This window comes from Coregonus clupeaformis, chromosome 38 (genome assembly GCF_020615455.1).
Source record: "Coregonus clupeaformis isolate EN_2021a chromosome 38, ASM2061545v1, whole genome shotgun sequence".
Classification (NCBI taxonomy): Eukaryota; Metazoa; Chordata; class Actinopteri; order Salmoniformes; family Salmonidae; genus Coregonus; species Coregonus clupeaformis.
Genome location: NC_059229.1, coordinates 6,227,188 through 6,243,512, shown reverse-complemented (window position 1 = coordinate 6,243,512; position 16,325 = coordinate 6,227,188).

Here is a 16,325-nt window from a genome sequence, read left to right as displayed (position 1 = left end):
ATGTCATGGGGGGTCTATTTGGGGAAGGGGAAGCTGTTAAGGGTCTACTGTAGTGCATACTATAGATGTTATGAACGCTAGCCCATGTCATGGGGGGGTCTATTTGGGGAAGGGGAAGCTGTTAAGGGTCTACTGTAGTGCATACTATAGATGTTATGAACGCTAGCCCATGTCATGGGGGGTCTATTTGGGGAAGGGGAAGCTGTTAAGGGTCTACTGTAGTGCATACTATAGATGTTATGAACGCTAGCCCATGTCATGGGGGGTCTATTTGGGGAAGGGGAAGCTGTTAAGGGTCTACTGTAGTGCATACTATAGATGTTATGAACGCTAGCCCATGTCATGGGGGGTCTATTTGGGGAAGGGGAAGCTGTTAAGGGTCTACTGTAGTGCATACTATAGATGTTATGAACGCTAGCCCATGTCATGGGGGGTCTATTTGGGGAAGGGGAAGCTGTTAAGGGTCTACTGTAGTGCATACTATAGATGTTATGAACGCTAGCCCGTGTCATGGGGGGTCTATTTGGGGAAGGGGAAGCTGTTAAGGGTCTACTGTAGTGCATACTATAGATGTTATGAACGCTAGCCCATGTCATGGGGGGTCTATTTGGGGAAGGGGAAGCTGTTAAGGGTCTACTGTAGTGCATACTATAGATGTTATGAACGCTAGCCCATGGGGGATACTTTCTATTCAGTAGAAGCATCTTGTTTAGCGGTCCATTGTCCCTCCATATTCATCTGAGTGGTGCCTGGCCTACTGTATATGGTCCTATGTTAATGCTAACCCATGTCATGGGGGCTCTGTTTAATGGGGGGAAGGGGTGGCTGTCCAAATATTCAGCCACACAAATGTACGTAGAACTACGTGTGTGTGTGTGAGTGTGTATCATGTCGACTCCCCCTGGCTGTGCATCCATCTGGATGAGGCCCGGCTCATGGTTGTGACACTCACAGCACGACTCCGTCTGGAGAACAGAAGCACAGGCCCCCCCCGTACCCCCACTCCCAGTTATCTATCCCCTCTCTACAGGACACCCTTCGCCCTCTCTCTCTATCCCCTCACCCTCTCTATCCCCTCACCCTCTCTCCAGACCTACTCGCCCCTCTCTACCCTCTCGCCCTCTCTCTCTACCCCCTCATCCTCTCTACCCCCTCGCCCTCTCTCACTACCGCATTTCCCTCTCTCTAACCCCTCACCCTCTCTCTCTACACCCTCTATCCCTCCCTAGTATCCGGTCTCCTCTCTCTACCTCCCTCTATCCCTCCCTAGTATCCAGTCCCCTCTCTCTACCTCCCTCTATCCCTTCCTAGTATCCAGTCCCCTCTCTCTACCCCCCTCTATCCCTCCCTAGTATCCAGTCCTCTCTCTCTACACCCCTCTATCCCTCCCTAGTATCCTGCCCCCTCTCTCTACCACCTTGTTACCCCTCTCTTTACCTCACGCTATCCCTCCCTAGTATCCGGTCCCCTCTCTATTCCCTCACCCCCTCTCTCTACCTCCCTCTATCCCTCCCTAGTATCCACTACCCTCACTCTACCCCCCTCTATCCCTCCCTAGTATCCACTACCCTCTCTCTACCTCCCTCTATCCCTCCCTAGTATCCTGCCCCCTCTCTATTCCCTCACCCCCTCTCTCTACCTCCCTCTATCCCTCCCTAGTATCCGGTCCCCTCTCTATTCCCTCACCCCCTCTCTCTACCTCCCTCTATCCCTCCCTAGTATCCACTACCCTCACTCTACCCCTCCCTAGTATCCACTACCCTCACTCTACCCCCCTCTATCCCTCCCTAGTATCCACTACCCTCTCTCTACCTCCCTCTATCCCTCCCTAGTATCCACTACCCTCACTCTACCCCCCTCTATCTCTCCCTAGTATCCGGTCCCCTCTCTCTACCCCCATCTACAGTTGAAGTCGGAAGTTTACATACACCTTAGCCAAATACATTTAAACTCCGTTTTTCACAATTCCTGACATTTAATTCTAGTAAGAAATTCCCAGTTTTAGGTCAGTTAGGATCACCAGTTTATTTTAAGAATGTGAAATGTCAGAATAATAGTAGAGAGAATGATTTATTTCAGCTTTTATTTATTTCTTTCATCACATTCACAGTGGGTCAGAAGTTTACATACACTCAATTAGTATTTGGTAGCATTGCCTTTAAATTGTTTAACTTGTGTCAAACATTTCGGGTAGCCTTCCACAAGCTTCCCACAATAAGTTGGGTGAATTTTGGCCCATTCCTCCTGACAGAGCTGGTGTAACTGAGTCAGGTTTGTAGGCCTCCTTGCTCGGGCTTTGTGATGGCCACTCCAATACCTTGACTTTGTTGTCCTTAAGCCATTTTGCCACAACTTTGGAAGTATGCTTGGGGTCATTGTCCATTTGGAAGACCCATTTGCGACCAAGCTTTAACTTCCTGACTGATGTCTTGAGATGTTGCTTCAATATATCCACATGATTTTCCTTCCTCATGATGCCATCTATTTTGTGAAGTGCACCAGTCCCTCCTGCAGCAAAGCACCCCCACAGCATGATGCTGCCACCCTGTCCTTCACGGTTGGGATGGTGTTCTTCAGCTTACAATCTCCAAACATAACGATGGTCATTATGGCCAAACAGTTCTATTTTTGTTTAATCAGACCAGAGGATATTTCTCTAAAAAGTACAATCTTTGTCCCCATGTGCAGTTGCAAACTGCAGTCTGGCTTTTTTATGACAGTTTTGGAGCAGTGGCTTCTTCCTTGCTGAGCGGCCTTTCAGGTTACAGTGGGGAAAAAAAGTATTTAGTCAGCCACCAATTGTGCAAGTTCTCCCACTTAAAAAGATGAGAGAGGCCTGTAATTTTCATCATAGGTACACGTCAACTATGACAGACAAAATGAGGAAAAAAATTCCAGAAAATCACATTGTAGGATTTTTTATGAATTTATTTGCAAATTATGGTGGAAAATAAGTATTTGGTCAATAACAAAAGTTTTCTCAATACTTTGTTATATACCCTTTGTTGGCAACGACACAGGTCAAACGTTTTCTGTAAGTCTTCACAAGGTTTTCACACACTGTTGCTGGTATTTTGGCCCATTCCTCCATGCAGATCTCCTCTAGAGCAGTGATGTTTTGGGGCTGTCGCTGGGCAACACGGACTTTCAACTCCCTCCAAAGATTTTCTATGGGGTTGAGATCTGGAGACTGGCTAGGCCATTCCAGGACCTTGAAATGCTTCTTACGAAGCCACTCCTTCGTTGCCCGGGCGGTGTGTTTGGGATCATTGTCATACTGAAAGACCCAGCCACGTTTCATCTTCAATGCCCTTGCTGATGGAAGGAGGTTTTCACTCAAAATCTCACCATACATGGCCCCATTCATTCTTTCCTTTACACGAATCAGTCGTCCTGGTCCCTTTGCAGAAAAACAGCCCCAAAGCATGATGTTTCCACCCCCATGCTTCACAGTAGGTATGGTGTTCTTTGGATGCAACTCAGCATTCTTTGTCCTCCAAACACGACGAGTTGAGTTTTTACCAAAAAGTTCTATTTTGGTTTCATCTGACCATATGACATTCTCCCAATCCTCTTCTGGATCATCCAAATGCACGCTAGCACGGGCCTGGACATGTACTGGCTTAAGCAGGGGGACACGTCTGGCACTGCAGGATTTAAGTCCCTGGCGGCGTAGTGTGTTACTGATGGTAGGCTTTGTTACTTTGGTCCCAGCTCTCTGCAGGTCATTCACTAGGTCCCCCCGTGTGGTTCTGGGATTTTTGCTCACCAGTCTTGTGATCATTTTGACCCCACGGGGTGAGATCTTTCGTGGAGCCCCAGATCGAGGGAGATTATCAGTGGTCTTGTATGCCTTCCATTTCCTAATAATTGCTCCCACAGTTGATTTCTTCAAACCAAGCTGCTTACCTATTGCAGATTCAGTCTTCCCAGCCTGGTGCAGATCTACAATTTTGTTTCTGGTGTCCTTTGACAGCTCTTTGGTCTTGGCCATAGTGGAGTTTGGAGTGTGACTGTTTGAGCTTGTGGGCAGGTGTCTTTTATACTGATAACAAGTTCAAACAGGTGCCATTAATACAGGTAACGAGTGGAGGACAGAGGAGCCTCTTAAAGAAGAAGTTACAGGTCTGTGAGAGCCAGAAATCTTGCTTGTTTGTAGGTGACCAAATACTTATTTTCCACCATAATTTGCAAATAAATTCATAAAAAATCCTAGAATGTGATTTTCTGGAATTTTTTTCCTCAATTTGTCTGTCATAGTTGACGTGTACCTATGATGAAAATTACAGGCCTCTCTCATCTTTTTAAGTGGGAGAACTTGCACAATCGGTGGCTGACTAAATACTTTTTTTCCCCACTGTATGTCGATATAGGACTCGTTTTACTGTGGATATAGATACTTTTGTACCTGTTTCCTCCAGCATCTTCACAAGGTCCTTTGCTGTTGTTCTGGGATTGATTTGCACTTTTCGCACCAAAGTACATTAATCTCTAGGAGACAGAACGCGTCTCCTTCCTGAATGGTATGACGGCTGCGTGGTCCCATGGTGTTTATACTTGCGTACTATTGTTTGTACAGATGAACATGGTACCTTCAGGCATTTGGAAATTGCTCCCAAGGATGAACCAGACTTGTGGAGGTCTACCATTTTTTTTCTGATGTCTTGGCTGATTTCTTTTGATTTTCCCATGACGTCAAGCAAAGAGGCACTGAGTTTGAAGGTAGGCCTTGAAATACATCCACAGGTACACCTCCAATTGACTCAAACTATGTCAATTAGCCTATCAGAAGCTTCTAAAGCCATGACCTCATTTTCTGGAATTTTCAAGCTGTTTAAAGGCACAGTCAACTTAGTGTATGTAAACTTCTGACCCACTGGAATTGTGATACAGTGAATTATAAGTGAAATAACCTGTCTGTAAACAATTGTTGGAAAAATTACTTGTGTCATGCACAAAGTAGATGTCCTAACCGACTTGCCAAAACGATAGTTTGTTAACAAGAAATGTATGGAGTGGTTCAAAAATGAGTTTTAATGACTCCAACCTAATTGTATGTAAACTTCCGACTTCAACTGTATCTCTCCCTAGTATCCGGTCCCCTCTCTCTACCCCCTCGCCCCCACTCTCTACCCCCTCTCCCCCTCTCTCTCCCCCTCTATCCCTGCCTAGTATCTGTTCCCCTCTCTCTACCCCCTCTATCCCTCTCTAATGTCCGGTCCCCTCTCTCTACCCCCTCGTCCCCTTTCTTTACCCCCTCTGTCCCTCTCTAGTATCCAGTTCCCTCTCTCTACCCCCTCTATCCCTCTCTAATGTCCGGTCCCCTCTCTCTACCCCCTCGTCCCCTCTCTCTACCCCCTCAATCCCTCTGTAGTATCCGGTTCTCTCTCTCTACCCCCTCTATTGACATAGTTTGAGTTCCCTCTCACCCCTTCCCCTCCTCTCCTCTCTCCTCTCACCCCTTCCCCTCCTCTCTTCTCTCCTCTCACCCCTTCCCCTCCTCTCCTCTCTCCTCTCACCCCTTCCCCTCCTCTCCTCTCTCCTCTCACCCCTTCCCCTCCTCTCCTCTCTCCTCTCACCCCTTCCCCTCCTCTCCTCTCTCCTCTCACCCTCTCCTTTCCTTTCTCACCCTGACAGAGGGAGAGTCGCTGGGGAGTCACACTCACATTTCCTCCCTTCCCATCCCACCCACCCATCGTCTCCCTCCAAATCTCTACAGGCCCGGCTGTCTGGACAGAGAGAGAGAAAGAGAGAGCGAAAGGAGGAAGCGAAAGAGAGAGGAGAGAGAGTTTAGTTGAGTTCTATCCAACCGGAAATTACCCATGTTGTTTTCAGAGTGCCCTAATCCCTTTTTAATATCAGGTTGTGTGGGGCAACCAGGGGGAGGAGGAGAGGAGGAGGAGCATACAGGTGGGAAAAGAGAAGGAAAACAGAGAAAGAAAGAAAGAAAGAAAGAAAGAAAGAAAGAAAGAAAGAAAGAAAGAAAGAAAGAAAGAAAGAAAGAAAGAAAGAAAGAAAGAAAGAAAGAAAGAAAGAAAGAAAGAAAGAAAGAAAGAAAGAAAGAAAGAAGAGAGACAGACAGCGAGACAGACAGAGAGAGAGACAGAGAGAGAGACAGAGAGAGAGAGAGAGAGAGAGAGAGAGAGAGAGAGAGAGAGAGAGAGAGAGAGAGACAGAGAGAGAGAGAGAGAGAGAGAGAGAGAGAGACAGAGAGAGAGAGAGAGAGAGAGAGAGAGACATGGTGTGGGGCAGGGGGTGGAGGTAAAGTAGACAGAGGGAAAACGGAGACAAAAGACTAACCAGGACAACCTAAAAGATTCCATCCTCTGTCTGTCTGTCTGTCTGTCTGCCTGCCTGCCTGCCTGCCTGCCTGCCTGTCTGTCTGTCTGTCTGTCTGTCTGTCTGTCTGTCTGTCTGTCTGTCTGTCTGTCTGTCTGCCTGCCTGCCTGCCTGCCTGCCTGTCTGTCTGTCTGTCTGCCTGCCTGCCTGCCTGCCTGTCTGTCTGTCTGTCTGTCTGTCTGTCTGTCTGACTGCCTGTCTGTACATAACTAATAATACTGTACTATGTGCTATTAGTGTCACGCCCTGGCTCTGGGGACACTGTTATGTTGAGCCAGGGTGTGTAGATCTATGTATTTCATTTCTATGTTGGCCAGTGTGGTTCTCAATCAGAGGCAACGAGGGTCAGCTGTGGCTGGTTGTCTCTGATTGGGAACCACATTTAAACAGGCTGTTTGCCCACAGTGGTGGTGGTTTCTTGTTCGTGTTGGTTTGTGTTTGACCATTGACTGTCACGTTATCGTTTTTTGTTTTTGATCGTGTGATCATTATATAAATAAATATGTTCGCATTCAACGCTGCGCCTTGGTCCTCCTCTCTTCCCGACGATCGTGACAGAAGATCCCACCAAGACTGGACCAAGCAGCGTGTCCAGGAGCCATCGCCAGGGAAATCTCTAGCAGATCTCCTTCGCCTCCTCGACTGGGTCAAGCCGTGTGAGGAAGAGAAGGGCCGGACTTGGAAGCAGAAGGGCGAAAGTCTGGCGAGGGACATGGAGACCTGGTCCACGGGTAGGAGAGATGCCCAGAAAATTTTTAGGGGGGGGCTAACGACGTGGACGACGGGCCAGCAGGAGACCGCGACAGAGCGGCCCAGCGGGTTGGCAGAGGAGGCCGCCAGGTTACGGGGGCCACTGGTCGAAGAGGGGATGGAAGGTGTAGAGGCACGGCGAGAGGTACTGGGGTGTGTTACCAGTCCGGTCCGGCCCATTCCAGATCCCTGCGTAGGGCCAGTGGTGTGTGTCCCCAGTACGGTCCGGCCTGTTCCTGCTCCCCGCACCAGGCCAATGGTGCGAGTCTCCAGCCCGGTCCAGCCTGTTCCTGCTCCACGCACCAAGCCAGGGGTGCGTATCGCCAGCCCGGTTCGGCCCGCTCCTGCTCCTCACACCAAGCCAGTGGTGTGCGTCGTCAGCCCGGTCCGGCCCGCTCCTGCTTCCCGCACCAAGCCAATGGTGCGCGTCGCCAGCCCGGTTCGGCCCGCTCCTGCTCCTCACACCAAGCCAGTGGTGTGCGTCGTCAGTCCAGCACGGCCCGTGCCTGTTCTCCACACCAAGCCAGTGGTGGGCGTCGTCAGTCCGGCACGGCCCGTGCCTGTTCCACTGGTGCCTGGTCCGGCACCGGTCAGATGCGTTACGCCGGAGCTAGAGCAATCCGCTCCATCAGTGTGCTGTCCAGCTCTGGCCAGCGGGGCCAGACCGGACCAGGGGTACTTTGGGGGGTTGGAGAGGGAGTGGGGATCAGGCCCGGAGCCGGATCCGCCGCCAAGGCGGAGTGCCCACCCGGTCCCTCCCCTGTGGTATTTAGTTGGCGCGGTCGGAGTCCGCGCCTTTAGGGGGGGGTACTGTCACGCCCTGGCTCTGGGGACACTGTTATGTTGAGCCAGGGTGTGTAGATCTATGTATTTCATTTCTATGTTGGCCAGTGTGGTTCTCAATCAGAGGCAACGAGGGTCAGCTGTGGCTGGTTGTCTCTGATTGGGAACCACATTTAAACAGGCTGTTTGCCCACAGTGGTGGTGGTTTCTTGTTCGTGTTGGTTTGTGTTTGACCATTGACTGTCACGTTATCGTTTTGTTGTTTTTGATCGTGTGATCATTATATAAATAAATATGTTCGCATTCAACGCTGCGCCTTGGTCCTCCTCTCTTCCCTACGATCGTGACAATTAGATGTGAATATAATTGTGGCGAAAGAAAATAAAGAAAATAGCATTCTTCATTGGTAAAACCTCCTAATACGTTTTTGGGATATAAACTCAGCAAAAAAAGAAACGTCCTCTCACTGTCAACTGAGTTTATTTTCAGCAAACTTAACATGTGTAAATATTTGTATGAACATAACAAGATTCAACAACTGAGAGACAAACTGAACAAGTTCCACAGTATAATGTGTCCCTGAACAAAGGGGGGGTCAAAATCAAAAGTAACAGTCAGTATCTGGTGTGGCACCAGCTGCATTAAGTCCTGCAGTGCATCTCCTCTTCATGGACTGCACCAGATTAGCCAGTTCTTGCTGTGAGATGTTACCCCACTCTTCCACCAAGGCACCTGCAAGTTCCCGGACATTTCTGGGGGGAATGGCCCTAGCCCTCACCCTCCGATCCAACAGGTCCCAGATGTTCTCAATGGGATTGAGATCCAGGCTCTTCGCTGGCCATGGCAGAACACTGACATTCCTGTCTTGCAGGAAATCACGCACAGAACGAGCAGTATGGCTGGTGGTATTGCAATGCTGGAGGGTCATGTCAGGATGAGCCTGCAGGAAGGGTACAACATGAGGGAGGAGGATGTCTTCCCTGCAACGCACAGCGTTGAGATTGCCTGCAATGACAACAAGCTCAGTCCGATGATGCTGTGACACACTGCCCCAGACCATGACGGACCCACCACCTCCAAATCGATCCCGCTCCAGAGTACAGGCCTTGGTGTAATGCTCATTCCTTCGACGATAAACGCGAATCCGACCATCACCCCTGGTGAGACAAAACCGCGACTCGTCAGTGAAGAGCACTTTTTGCCAGTCCTGTCTGGTCCAGCGACGGTGGGTTTGTGCCCATAGGCAACGTTGTTGCCGGTGATGTCTGGTGAGGACCTGCCTTACAACAGGCCTAGAAGCCCTCAGTCCAGCCTCTCTCAGCATATTGCGGACAGTGTGAGCACTGATGGAGGGATTGTGCATTCCTGGTGTAACTCGGGCAGTTGTTGTTGCCATCCTGTGTGATGTTCGATGTACCAATCCTGTGCAGGTGTTGTTACACGTGCTGTTACACGTGGTCTGCCACTGCGAGGACGATCAGCTGTCCGTTCTGTCTCCCTGTAGCGCTGTCTTAGGCGTCTCACAGTACGGACATTGCAATTTATTGCCCTGGCCACATTTGCAGTCCTCATGCCTCCTTGCAGCATGCCTAAGGCACGTTCACGCAGATGAGCAGGGACCCTGGGCATCTTTCTTTTGGTGTTTTTCAGAGTCATTAGAAAGGCCTCTTTACTGTCCTAAGTTTTCATAACTGTGACCTTAATTGCCTACCGTCTGTAAGCTGTTAGTGTCTTAACGACCGTTCCACAGGTGCATGTTCATTCATTGTTTATGGTTCATTGAACAAGCATTGGAAATCCTTTACAATGAATATCTGTGAAGTTATTTGGATTTTTACGAATTATCTTTGAAAGACAGGGTCCTGAAAAAGGGACATTTATTTTTTTGCTGAGTTTACATGTGGTGCGTGTGGCCAGCTCAGCTAGTGGACAGACAGACACTATGACAGCATGACAGAGACAAGAAGGATCCCAAGCCATTTATCAGTGTCACTTAGTAGAAGCCCTCCCATTAGCCTGCCACTGTGGAGATAGGTAGCACAAAGGGACAGAACCCCCTGGAGACAAAACTCTCAGTACAGGGGTTGTACCTTCTTGACCTCTTTACGGGTGGTGCACCATCGCTTTTTCAGGGGGGGTGAGGTCTGTATCTCTGTCATTCTGCACCCCCGTCACCCCCCCTTCCCCCCACACCCTTCCCCAGAGCATGCCGGTAGTCACTCACAGGCTTTCTGGGGTGAGAGGCTTTCTGGGGTGAGAGGCTTTCTGGGGTGAGAGGCTGAGGGGATGGGAGGCTGAGGGGGTGAGAGGCTGAGGGGGTGAGAGGCTGAGGGGGTGTTAGGCTGAGGGGGTGGATGCTAAGGGGGTGAGAGGCTGAGGGGGTGAGAGAGGAAGAGAAAGGGAAACAGAGAAAGGAGAGAGAGAGAAAAGACATGGCGCAGTCTCCATTAAAGCGTTTGTGGTGATCACGTACATCCTCCCTAGCCCCCTCCATTCAGTCCCCTGCGGCTGCTATGACCTCTTTACACAGGCCGGGGGTGACACTCACACACACACAGTATGTATAGATTGCATTTGGATTACTGTTACAGTGCTATTTGGGTTGTTAATTGGATTCGTTCCGACATTTCTTGATTTCTATTATTATTATTATTATTATTATTATTATTATTATTTGTGTACTTGTTTGACATTTTACTGCATTGTTAGGAGCTGGTAACGTAAGCATTTCGTTGCACGCGCTATAACATCTGTTAAGCTGTGTACACGACCAATAAACTTTGATTTGATTTGATTTTACACAAACATACACACACACTGTCTTTCTTTCACTCATACATACACATGAACACATGCTCTCTCTCTCTCTCTCTCTCTCTCTCTCTCTCTCTCTCTCTCTCACCCAACATACATACCCAAACACACATGCTTTCTCTTTCTCCCTTACTCTCTCTTCCCCCACCGTCTCTCCCCCTCCTCCACACACAGAGGAACCTACAGTATTATACAGGCTGTGTAGTGTAGGCGACTGCTACCATCCCTGCCGTGTCACAAACACACCAACTGCCTGTCATAATGCACACGTTGTGGCTAAATCCCAGGGATAAAGAATGGGTTGTCAAGCCCCTCACTATACAGAAGATCCCTTGAGTTAAGCCAGTGTAAGCCTTCAGTATGTCACAATATAGGATCCCATTCTATAAGACTGGATATGGGGCACTAGGCCATGGGGTCATGTATTCCATAGGCAGCATGTAGAAAAGGCCATGGCATATGCTTTACATCGTTTTCATGCTCATCAAACCACTCAGTGACCGCTCGTGCCCTGTGGATGGGGGCATTGTCATCCTATGGGGGCATAGCCTTGGTAGCCAAAATAATGGCCTGCCCAGCATTTTTAAACATGACCCTAAGCATGTTAATTGCTTAATTAACTCAGGAACCACACCTGTGTGGAAGCACCTGCTTTCAATATACTTTATATTCCTCATTTCCATTATTTTGGCAGTTACCTGTATCTTCCTTATGTATTACCGGTAATCATCTACAGATTATTCCTTATTGAATAGTGTACTGTTGTTCAAGTACATGTTGTGTTACGAAAACAAAAGGTTGTACGTTGGTGGGTTTATTGTAAAGATTATTGTAACAACATTCTGAACCATTGATTATACTGCACGGCTTCGAACGCTGCTCGTACAATCAGCATCCAGGATCCAACTACCCATTTTATAAACATTATTGCAACATTCATAATTGTCAATTAGGAATTTGTTTAGTAGGCTAAATGGTGGCACTCTTATCCAGGCTTGACCGACAATCACAAATATTACAACATTTACATTACATTACATTTTAGTCATTTAGCAGACGCTCTTATCCAGAGCGACTACAAGAACACATTCTTCTGAAAGTACAGTGGGGGAAGGTACCATAACAGTACAGTGAGTTCTGTGGGTCAGGTTGAACCTTTCACAGTTAAGGCATGCATCGGCAAAGTCCTTGAATCATCCTAATGACTTTACTATGTATGTAATATAAACAATACATGTTTTCAAGATAGACACGTAAGTCCTTTCACTCTTTCTTTCTTTCTCTCTCTCTATCTTTCTCTCCGTCCGACACCTTCCCTTGTTCATTTCTGTACATGTAACCTCATAGAGGTCGTAGGTGGTGGGCCAGTGAGTGGGGGGGTTGGTCGGGGTCAGGGGGTCGGGGGGTCGGGTGACCCCCCGACCCCCTGAGTAAGAGAGGGGTGTGTTGGGGGGTCTCAGCTCTCTAAGCCCCCGTCTTCACCAAGCCTTTCAACAGGGGACTGAAATGAACTCCATAGGAGGGCATGCTCCCTTCACAGGCGTCTGTTACGTACCCCTGCCTACAAAAACTGTGGAGGGTAGCCATCTGCACCCTTTGTCTGGGGTCTGGGACCCCCCTTCTCCCTGCTTCACACACACCCCCTCTAGTCGACTCCCTCAGCCAGCCAGCATGCCTGGCTGCCCAGTGAGGGAGATGAGAGGGAGAAGAAGGGAGGTTTTGGAGAGGGAGAGGGGGAGGTGAGGCAGAGGGAGTTTAGGTCTTGGCTCTATATTCCTGTCTCCTTCTCTCGCTCTCTCTCTTTCTACTTCTCTGTCTCCGTCTGTTTCTCTCTGTCTTCCCCTCTTTCTCTTCCCCTCCCCCTCTTCCCCTCTGGGTGAAAATACTGTAACTTATTGAGCAGTCAATGCAAATAGACACTTCACCGTCTGAAGGGAACTAGAATGTGGTTCAGTTTGAGGCTGTGGCCTCTACTCTCCTGCAGCTGTGCCCCAGTATGAAATGTCAACTTTTCTTTCTTTCTTTCTTTCTTTCTTTCTTTCTTTCTTTCTTTCTTTCTTTCTTTCTTTCTTTCTTTCTTTCTTTCTTTCTTTCTTTCTTTCTTTCTTTCTTTCTTTCTTTCTTTCTTTCTCTCTCTCTCTCTCTCTCTCTCTCTCTCTCTCTCTCTCTCTCTCTAAAACATACAACGAGGCCCTGTGTGTCTTTGCCCTCGATGAATGATTCTGTAGAATAGTTCACATAGCTTATTGTCCCGTCTCAAGACTTGGGACAAAAATGACTGACTGACTGACTGATTGTCCTTGAAGGAGGGATAAGGTTTGAATTGTTCAGGCAGGGCAATAATTCTCCACAGTTGTTTTCAGCAAAGTCCACTAACTGACAACTGACATCAATGGGTTTTTATTGGTTTTCATTCTGAATATCGACTATTCTGTCTGATTACAAAGACAAAATAACAATCTAACTGCCAACGGTCATAACTCATTTTAATGTCCAAGCGGAGGCACAGAATGGATCAAAAGAAGAAGAAGAAATGAATGAAAAAGGAGAAATCCTCACAATGTCAGAGTGTAATCCGCATAGAAATGAGGCTCTAAAGAATATTTGGCTTTGTCCTTAATGGCACCCTATTCCTTATGTAGTGTACTGCTTTTAACCAGGGCCTTTCAAATCCCCTGGAGTAAAATATCAGCAGGCAGAGATGACAACCAGGAGGTTAGGATGATCACCACAATACACATGAAATCACCATTCTGGGATTAGGATGATCACCACAATTCACATGAAATCACCATTCTTGGGTTAGGATGATCACCACAATACACATGAAATCACCATTCTGGGGCGATGACACTAAAACGGATGAATAGGGGGCTTCTTTTAATAAAGAACAGATGGTCAATGGAGGAGAGGGAGAGAGAGGGAGAGAGAGGGAACCCTCCCTTCTGTCTATATCTATAAGCCTTGGCTGAATCTGCATTGGCCCGTCACTCACTGCAATAGAGCAGTAGAGCAAACAGCCCCCTTCATCACTCCATTGGCCCTGTCACTCACTGCAATATAGTCCCCTTCATTCCTTCATTGTCTAAGCCAAACAGCCTAACAGGCTAACTGGCTTCCAGTGACTGGGAGACCTAGTTTTGGCTATGGGGGCTATGGGGAAGATCCCTGGGCTGCACTCTCCCTGGGCTAGGCTCCTATTGTTCAGCCCTCTGGGTACTAGGGTTACATCCATCCTGGTTAATCCTGGTTCTTAGGGAGGGAAGAGCTCCCATAGTTCCTGACCAAGAGATTGATTTGGGGATTAGGCTATGAGGATACCGGACTGGGCCATGGGTGGTTGACGGAATTAGAGAGGTAGATTGGGGGACTCACTGGGGTGGGGGTAGTGGGGGGTTGCAGGGGAATGGAGTGTGTATGTGTGCATTGCGTGTGTGTTTCCTGTGTGTGTGTCTCCAGTTTAAGCGGTCCCTCCTATCTGCACCACCAAAAGGCTTTCTCGCTAAATGGGGCGGTTAAAATGTCAGAGTGATGTGAAGTGGGCGGATCATGAGGCCTAGATGATGATGTCGCTGTTGTCGGGGGCAACACTCCGGCCTTAGAATCCTCAGAATGATTAATGACTACCCAGACTGCTTCACTCCCGCCACTGACTGGGTCAAAGTAACTGAAAGATGTTGGGGGGCTGAAAAATGGAGGGAACTTTTAGTATAAATAAAGCAATGGTCACTATGTTGATCTAAGATATATTTTGGACCATCATCCTGATCCCTATAAGCAGTGGAGGTATCATGCTTACAATAAAGGACTATTGTTGGACCCGTTCTGATTTCTTGTTTAGATTATTCGATTATTAGTTTATTTGTATTGTGTTTGCTATACATTCTACTGCACTGTTGGCGCTAGTAACGTAAGCATTTCACTGCAACCGCTATAACACCTGCAAATCTGTGTACTTGACCAATGAACTTTAATTTGATAACGGACTAAGAGATCCGTAAGCCTATTATAACTAAGTAATCATAGAAGTTGCTAGTACTGTAGTTCCCAGATATATTACACTATTATGATGAAGTAATCATAGAAGTTGCTAGTACTGTAGTTCCAGAGATATTACACTATTATAACTAAGTAATCATAGAAGTTGCTAGTACTGTAGTTCCCAGATATATTACACTATTATGATGAAGTAATCATAGAAGTTGCTAATACTGTAGTTCCAGAGATATTACACTATTATAACTAAGTAATCATAGAAGTTGCTAGTACTGTAGTTCCAGAGATATTACACTATTATGATTAAGTAATCATAGAAGTTGCTAGTACTGTAGTTCCAGAGATATTACACTATTATGATTAAGTAATCATAGAAGTTGCTAATACTGTAGTTCCAGAGATATTACACTATTATGATTAAGTAATCATAGAAGTTGCTAATACTGTAGTTCCAGAGATATTACACTATTATGATTAAGTAATCATAGAAGTTGCTAGTACTGTAGTTCCCAGATATATTACACTATTATGATTAAGTAATCATAGAAGTTGCTAATACTGTAGTTCCAGAGATATTACACTATTATAACTAAGTAATCATAGAAGTTGCTAGTACTGTAGTTCCAGAGATATTACACTATTATAACTAAGTAATCATAGAAGTTGCTAATACTGTAGTTCCAGAGATATTACACTCAAATGACAGACGTATTACAAGCAGCATGATCCAGCTGAAAGGTTCCTCCAGCAGCCTTTTCCATAGCCAGAGGAAGTCCTTGGAACTGACGACGCATTGCTTAGTAAATATCAAAATGGGATCATTTGCATGTCAATCTTTTCCTCCAGACAGCAGCGCTTAACTTTGGGCCTCTTCTTCTCCCTCCCTCTTCACACACACACCCACACACACAAACACTACCCCCCTCCCCCCTCCACACACAAGCATGCACACACACCCTAAACACACAGCCAGGCAGGCTGCTTGCGTGCTCGTCGTCCCTCTCCGCTCCGCTCCTCTCCCGCTGGGCTGAGTCTTAACCTAATGGGATAGCCATGGTGGAAGTCTTCCCCATAATGGAAATAATGAAATCAGAGAGGACCCAGGGAAAGGTTACCACTTTACAGGATCCCCAATAAGCAGACTGCAGAGTCTGTCCTTTGCCGGGGAAAGAAGGAAGGGGGGAGGGGAGGAGGGGAGAGAGAGATACTAGGAAGGAGGAAGAGGGTTGTTTGGTGTGACTTTCTGTCCTGTGTTTCAGAGAGAGGGAGAGGAGAGAGAGAAAAGGGGGAATGGGGGAGGAGGAGGAGGAGGAGCTACAAGCTCTCACAGTCTCACGTCAGAATTAGACATTCATCCATGTTTCTCAAACATCAAATTTCGATGTTGTTCCAAACGTCAAATTTCAAAGTGTTCAAGGTTAAGTTTAGACATTAACTCTGAATTTTTAAGGTTAGGGTTAAGTTTAGGTATTCATTCCGAATTCTTAAGGTTAGGCATTAAGTCCAAATGGTTAAGGTAAGGGTTAAGGTTTAGGATAGGCTTAAAACAAAAAAATATAAAAACAACTTTCTATTGCTGGATTCGAACATACAACCTTTGTAATCTGCCATCCCCATCCACAACACCCTAGCAAAACTGAAAC